This window comes from Mycteria americana, chromosome 11 (assembly GCF_035582795.1).
Source record: "Mycteria americana isolate JAX WOST 10 ecotype Jacksonville Zoo and Gardens chromosome 11, USCA_MyAme_1.0, whole genome shotgun sequence".
Classification (NCBI taxonomy): Eukaryota; Metazoa; Chordata; class Aves; order Ciconiiformes; family Ciconiidae; genus Mycteria; species Mycteria americana.
In genome coordinates this window covers 6,871,333-6,878,970 of record NC_134375.1, presented here as the reverse complement: position 1 = coordinate 6,878,970, position 7,638 = coordinate 6,871,333, and positions in this window count along the sequence as shown.

Sequence of the window (7,638 nt, the reverse complement as noted above, 5' to 3'; positions counted from 1 at the left end):
AATTCTAGTGATTCAGCTATCTGGAGCCACTGGTAAAGGCTGCGCTCATGTTAGCACCTTTTAATAACCAAGATGGGAGATGAGGAAGCAGGGACTGCCACAGACATAACTGTGCTGTTATTATTTACCTTGTTCAGCCATCATGTATAATTAGATTTCTGTTACTCTAATTGAGGACTAGCTTGGGGTGAGAGGGAACAGAGTTAAACCAAAATGCCTTTCTTCCCTGGAACTGAGCAGTCTGGGCAGCACATGCAGCTTTTTTGGCAGTTTGGTTCAAGATTAGTTGGCAGTATAGATAAAACTGCATTTTGCTGATCCAAGGAGAAGGGTTATGCAGGGTAGTTCTTGCAATGGGTGGTGTAAGAAAAAAGCTGAGCTAGGTGAAGTGAGGCAGCTGATAAGGCTCAGCCAAGTTACAGAGATCAGCTGCAAGAAGTATGAAAATCAAAAAATGAAGTAGTAATTATAGCAGCTTCTGGGAACGGCCTTCCCTCTACATGCTCATTCCCAGCAGAAGTCATTGGCCTATATATCCTGTCCCTGCTTCAGCAGCAGCCACTTGGGTTGTACAGGGCTCCAGCAGAATATGAGGGTCCACAGCCATTCTGCCATCCTGCCCGTCAGCTCTCCTGTACAGCTGCTGCTTTGCTGAAGTGTAAAGCCACCCCCCTACTCTTTTTTTCTGCAATGCTGTTTTTAAAACTAGCACAGCCAGGCTGGCAATGTGTTTAAGTGTGGTTCTGCTTACAGAGGAAGGTGAGGTGGAGACTTAACTCCTCACTTTTCAGTTTCTCCTTCTCTAGATCTGTTATTGTGGTTATTGATGTGTATTATTGTACTCACCCATCGCTAACAATACCTCCTGGCACAGCGATAGCCAGGCACTGGCAAGCTGCCTCAATTTAGTGGCATATATATTGTCCGATTCTTCTCTTTGCTAGGTTGGTCTGCCACGTACATGCAAGCAGACCTGTTCAGTTCACAAGTTAGCTCATTTCAAAATTATCTTACATATGTCTAATAACTAATACAAATGAAATAGTGTAAGAGTTAGCATGTTGAGTACTCCCAGACTGGCTGCTTGCTGTATCAGGGTGTTCTCCCTGATGTGAACTTACACAGCTGAGTTATAAACCCTTCAGCCAGGCTGATAAATATTGTTTTGGCATTGCTCTCAAGCACTCGCATTGACCACCGAGATAAACGTAGGATTTTTTTTGCTTTCAAGTAGGCAAAACTGTTCCAGTTGGTGGTCTTTGTCTGCAACAGCGTAGAGCAAGCCAAAGTCCTAATGTACTGTAGGACTCCATAGCTTGGCTGATGTTGACGCTCAGACATCCAACAGCATCAGCTGGATGTGTCTGAAACATTGCCTGCTACTGAGTGGGTTACAGGCCCCCTTCTCTGCACCTAGGTCTTGGACAAGGAGGCATTGTGGCGATGTTTTGATAAGCCCTGGCAGTTTTATGGTTTGAAACAAATTCAGGACAGGTGTTTGCAACAGAGCTGTACTCAGGAAAAAACAACTTCATACATAGGTACTACTTCTCTATAGTCTAGACAGATTATTTTATACTCTAAGACTGTATATTGCAAGTGGTCAAGATATCAAAGCTCAGCTCGGGCAGCAAATGACCATGTGCACTGTTATCCTTACAGAGCAGTGAAGTGCTGTTTAAACCACCAGAATGAAGAGCGACTACCTTCCCAGTGATTTAAACCAAAATGTTCTGTTTTGTATTAGAGTAGAATTAAAAGAGCGTGTGTATAATATGTTGCCACAGCCCAGCAGACACACAGTAATTTGCTAAGCCAAGGAAACGTCACTGTTTGCAATCACATGGCCATGCCATGCTTCTCCTCTGGTTGAATTAGTGACTTGATCACAGCTGCATAAACACTTGATTTTTAAAAAGGCTTTTAAAATGTGTGTGCTTGTATTTTTCTGCATGTATCAGACCTTGACACCCAAATGCAGGAAGTGGATGTGCAGACACGTTGGCTTCGCATCCACAAAACAACCCGTGTCCATTCCAATGTCATGTATGTACCAGGAGGGTGCCTCGGATATGTGCTCTTTAGCCCTGACTGCAATGAAAGGTCTGAAGTTCCACCTGTGTTTGGAAGTGAACATGCATAGTTCAGCTACCAGAAGTGAGTCCTTGCTGGTTGGTTGTTTTCACATCAGAAATGGCAACAATAAACTCTCCTGAGACTTTGTTCTGTAGGTGTTCCCTGGTGAGCAAAGGGTCAGCTGGTGGTAGAAGTGCCAGACATCTCATGGGATGGCCTGTTTCTGCAAAATGCAGTTAGACTCCAAATCCGGAAAAGTACAAATCATTGCATTATTCTGCTCCTGGAAAGAGAAAACAAGGTCTAACAAGTGTGTTACAGAAGTTAGATCCCACTATAATTTTCTTTCTGTTGTGGATATCCCAAACAGTGTTGCCTTCCCATTAAGGCAATGAACTGAAGTCTGCAAAAGGCAGTAAAATGACTTCAGGATTGTCAGAATTTCTGTAGCGTGGCAGCAAGCCATTGTATAGCAGTTGACAGAAGTAAAACCATTTGTCCTTAGGGTATGGCAGCATATATTGTCTCTAACCAAAATGCAAACTCTCATCAAATAGATGTGTTGGGTGAAAGCTAGGAGGGGAAGGGATGGCACAGAGGCAGTGGCAGAGCTAAGAGGAGACTGACCTTGCTGGGCCGCTGCTTGTTAGAGCCCTGCCCACTGGAAGGTACAGTTTTTTGGCAATGACTGTTTAGTATGCAGCTGGGCATTTTTTTATATCTAGTGTAATTTGAAAGTAGACAGGATCTAAAAAGCTCTCAAGAGCAATGATACTGAGCAACTGGCACTGCTGCCGGCATTGAGAGAAGCACAGATTTGAGCTGGCGCTGAGAACAGAAAACTGTGCTTTAAAAAATATGTTTGACATCGGAAAACAAAGAGTTTGCCACCATTGTCCTACTGGGTCAGGTAAGAACTCATCAGGAAAAACTGAACGCAAGTGACTGCTACAGTCCAGCTGCTGGACACCAGCGTTGTCTGTAATGGAAGCAGTTCAGATTTTTGCTTGTTTAGCAGTTCTCAGTTTTGCTTGCAGGAAAATAAAATAAACAAAGTCCCTTCCCCACTCCCAGCAGGGAGCAATTCCACATACATCTATCAAAAAAACAGTGTAGCAAGGGATTGGGCTGGGCTTGCACAGGGTTTCTGTTAGGCCATGGAGAGTGTTGCTGAAATTGTCAGCACTGAAAGCTCTTTGACTTCATTTGCTAGGAGAGAGTGTGGCAGAGGACAGTCTTCTCTATTCACTGTCAACAACAGGGGAGGGAGCTGTTTGCAGGTGGGTGGGAGATAGTACCAGTGCAATTAAATAAAAGCAGGGACAGAATCACTCCCCTTCATATGACTATTTTATAGTGCCTGAGATGAGCAAGAACACAGGTACTCTTATGGCTTTGAGACACAAGGAGCTCCTCATTATAAATCCTGCTTTTCTGTGCACTAATGCTTTTAAAAATACCACTTTCCTCCTCTTCCCACTCCTTGGAGAAACAGCGTCCCTTTATTCCTTGTAGAATACACACACACACAATTCTTTTAGCAAAGTGCACAATCTCTCCTTCCCCTTACTAAATTGAAATTCAAAATTTCAGCCTGACTTCCCAGAAAAGGTGGTGATGCTCAGTGTAAGGCGGTTTATTCCATCTGATGGCTTATTATCATCACTCACTTCACTTTCCTCCTTTATCTCAAAGCCGTTGTTAAAGGAACCAGTGCACCCTCACCATCCCCAGTTAGCAAGAAATCTCAAGTCTCTTTGTTTAGCAGCACAGGCTTTGCTAAGACTGTCATTTTAGGGCTGCATTTAGAAGAACTGGCCATGTCATTGTTTTTTTTGTACTGACCGGAATGATATTTATGTTCAGTACAGCCTGAATAGAGGCAAAAAGTGTGTAGCATGTGTACTCAGAACAGCTCTGCAGGGACATCCAGGTGAAAAAGAAAAGACTGGGGTGGAAATGAAAGACCCTAGGTGTAGACTGGTCCATTTGTGGGTATAGACTCCACTGCTGACAGAGAAAGAGAAAGAAGCTAAAGCCTGGGAGAGGTGAAACCCAACTTCTGATCCGGATGAAAACATCAAGAACACTACTGTTTTCTTTTCATGCTGTACGTGTGCTCATCCTGCCTCCTCCAGTAGGATGAAATACTCAGATGGTTTCCTAGATAGAAGCTTACTCTCTGTGTATATATGTATAAAAATGATATCTTCCTTCCAGTGTTTAAGAAATAAAAAAAGAAGTTACTCTCTGGTAGCAATGATGGATTCCAGACTGCATGAATGAAGCTCAGTAGAGCCTGGTGAAGTATAACCTCCCCCTCTGCAGGGGGGGAAAGCTGAGCAACAAAGATGAGGTGACTTGGTTAAGACAATGTGAGACAGAATTAGGAACAGGAATCAGGAATTTTGTACTTAAGTCTTTGGCTTTCTGACAAGATCACCCGTCTGTCATCAACAGACTGGAAACATATGAGTCGTGGCTTTGTCTTTAGGAAGAAGAGATTAAATCCAAGTGGGTTATTTCAGTTTGGTCTGAAAGGCTCAGTGGCAGGTGCGAACTTTCTGCTTCCTGTCATCCAGCTCTTAATTGCAGTTTGTTTGCTGTTTGGTGTAGCATTCTGAATTGCAATGACATTATGCTACAGCAAGACCATACAAACATTGCTCTGCTGCTGTCTGGTACCAAATTCTTCTGTCAGGATAGGTCCATCCCAGTGTGAACTGCTAAGCGTGACCAAGCGTCAGGGCTTGACTGCAAGCGCTTGGGAACTTGGTATAGCTGGAGGTGTGATATGACCTGACACTTGCTCTATGCAAAATGGGTGACTTTAGGCCTGTGTGGCTATTGCCCTATTCTCCTGAAACCCTTGCAGTGTTGTGAGCTTTCTTTAAGGAGACAGGAGGTCATATCCCCTTTCCCTCCCTCCCCCCAGGTGAAGAGACGGATTGGAATGTGGGTTAAGGTTTGCAGTACAGCCTGTCTTGCTGGCTCAGTTCCTCTCTGATGGAAGAGGTTAATAAGGAAGAGCAGAAAGCAGGTATATTTCATTGATGATACGGGGACTTCTGGAAAGAGAAGTAGGGAGAAGGAAACAAGCTGTTGTTGGAGTACTCTGCTACAAGGTCTGTGCAGTTACCACCGCTGCCTAATGCGAGCAGTCACTCTGGAGATGTTTGCTGCCTTGTGCTCTCCAAGAAAACGGGCGTGATCCAAAGAACAGTAGTAGTCACTATGCCTAGGAAATGCTTGAGTTGCAAACACCGTGTGATCAAAAAGTTTTTTCTGTTCCTCACTCGCTCTACGTTGCTCAATGGGACAGCTTTTCTGGTGGGCAGAAAATGGAACATTAGCTCCTTGCTAATACTGACAACAAGGCGTCTTGGAGCATAGGGCTACTAAAGATAGGTGCCCCACTACTGTCTGTCCTTGCTGGCTGCTCAGGATCCCTCGGTGTTTCTAATCTGGACTACCACAGTGAGACTGGGCTGATCTCTGCATGAAACAGGTTTTAGTGGCGAGGCAGCTTGTTTTAAGGGAAAGGGAGGTACCATAATCAGCAGCAAGAGTCCTGACTCCTTGCCCTACTCCAGTGGAAGCTGGTGAAATTTGCTGTGGCTTCAGGAGAACTTTGGACTGCCTGGCCTCAAGGATCTACCAGGATGTTGCTGTAGCCTTAGGCATGTGGCTGCAAAGCAAGGGGGAGAAAAGCTGTGATAAAGTAAGTGAGAGGAAAGGGGCAGGAATAGAGATTGAATCCAGCTCTGTATTCTACAGGGGAAAATTAACGTTTCTTTTAAGCCAGTGACATGGCAGAGCCTGGCTGCACAGAGATAAGTGTGTACAGCAGCTGCCCAGTGGGATTTTACAGGTTGACAGTGTTTAGCATGCTGCATTTAACAGTTTCATAGCCAACTTTTCTCAGTGATATGACACAAAGTGAAAAATCTACCAACAGGAAGGTGAGGTGCATGTGCTGAATCCTACAAGAAATGGTTTCTCCACTCTGTGGCCTAATGAATGCCTGGATGAAAGAAGAGGTGAAGCAAGCATGTGTGAAGGACAGGTAGCTTATATCACCTCTGTCCAGTGAAGTGACAAGGAGTTTAATGAGGATAGTCTGACAACAGACTGTGGCTGTGCTGTCTGTACAGGCAGATCGGTGCTGTCATGAGTTAGCTGCTTAGAGTTTGTATGTCTTAATGGGGCCCACCTCTGAGGGGGTGATCATGTCCCATTGTTTGCAGTGGTGAAGCCAGCTTGCATATTCCTGCCTTCTTGGCTATTTGTCACCACACAGCAAACTGGGACACTGGAATGGTCTGGCTTAAAGTGAACTTTTTCTTCTTGGGGGGGTGGGGGGGGAAGGGAAGAGTTATTCTCAGTGGTCTCTGTAACATCTGAGAACAGGGTTTTTGTCTTGGTACACCTGAGGTGGTTCTGAACTTCTGCACAGAGGTGGGAATGAGGAGCCAGAGGGTGACTGAAGAGGAGCTTTTTTTTTTTTCCCTTCTCTGAATGTGACCTCTTTGGGGGCAAGGAAGAGTGCTTCTGGGTTTAAGAAATTCATAACTTGCTTGGAAAGTCTAGGCAGCCATTGATAACTGGGCCTACATGAGTACTTGAGCTCAGTGTATCACTTGGTGTGGGCCACTTCTGTTCACAGTAGCTCAAGTTGATTTGCTCTTGCTGCATACAAGCAGGCTGTGGTGAACTTGGGCTCACCAGTTTTCCTATGTACCTTGGCTCCTACTTGCAAGAGGCCCTTGTAGTGCTCAGGTCTCATCTAGCTTAACTCGATTGTGCCAACTTTATTTTCTCAGTGAGATACTGAGATGGGTCATTCTGGTGAGACAGAAAGGTGGGGGTAAGACAACTAGATCTGCTGGAATTCCTTTGGAGGACCAGTGTGAGCTGGCTGGAGCCAGGCCAGCGTTGGTCCTGACCAACAGGATTAAGGTTGATGTTTGAGCCCTATTCACCACCATTTCCCCATCTCACATTCTGAATTTGGCTTGGGAGATGAGGACAGCTGGGATGACTGGGGAAGAGAGACCCTGTCTGGTAAGAGAATGCTAAAAATTTGGCTCAGTGTAACTAGCAATAAAAGGCTGATGGGTCTGTGAAAGCTGTCTACTAATGCGTCCTAGGAAGAGGTACTGGGGAAGGAGATGCGTTATTTAAGCTGAAGGGAAATGCCAGCATAAGAGACTGTATAACCTAGTCCTCAACAAATTGAGGCTGCAAATGAGAAGAAAGCTTCCACCCATCAGAGTGAAGTTGTGAAGCATCCTTCCCATAGGAACAGTGGAGAGAAAAACCAGATGTCAAGGATGTTGCTGATGAATTACAGGACGTGAGTACGAATAGTAGCAGGGGCTGGACTCGGAAACACAGAACATCCCTTCCCGGATCCCAGATCCTACTTTTTCATTTTCCATGCTAGGCTCCCAGCCTTGTGAAATGCAGTGAGAAATAAGCTTCGCTTCTACACTCAGATTCTTCACCAAGGAGTGGGGTGAAGACCACTTTGAGCACGTCTTCAGGAATGACCAAGAATTT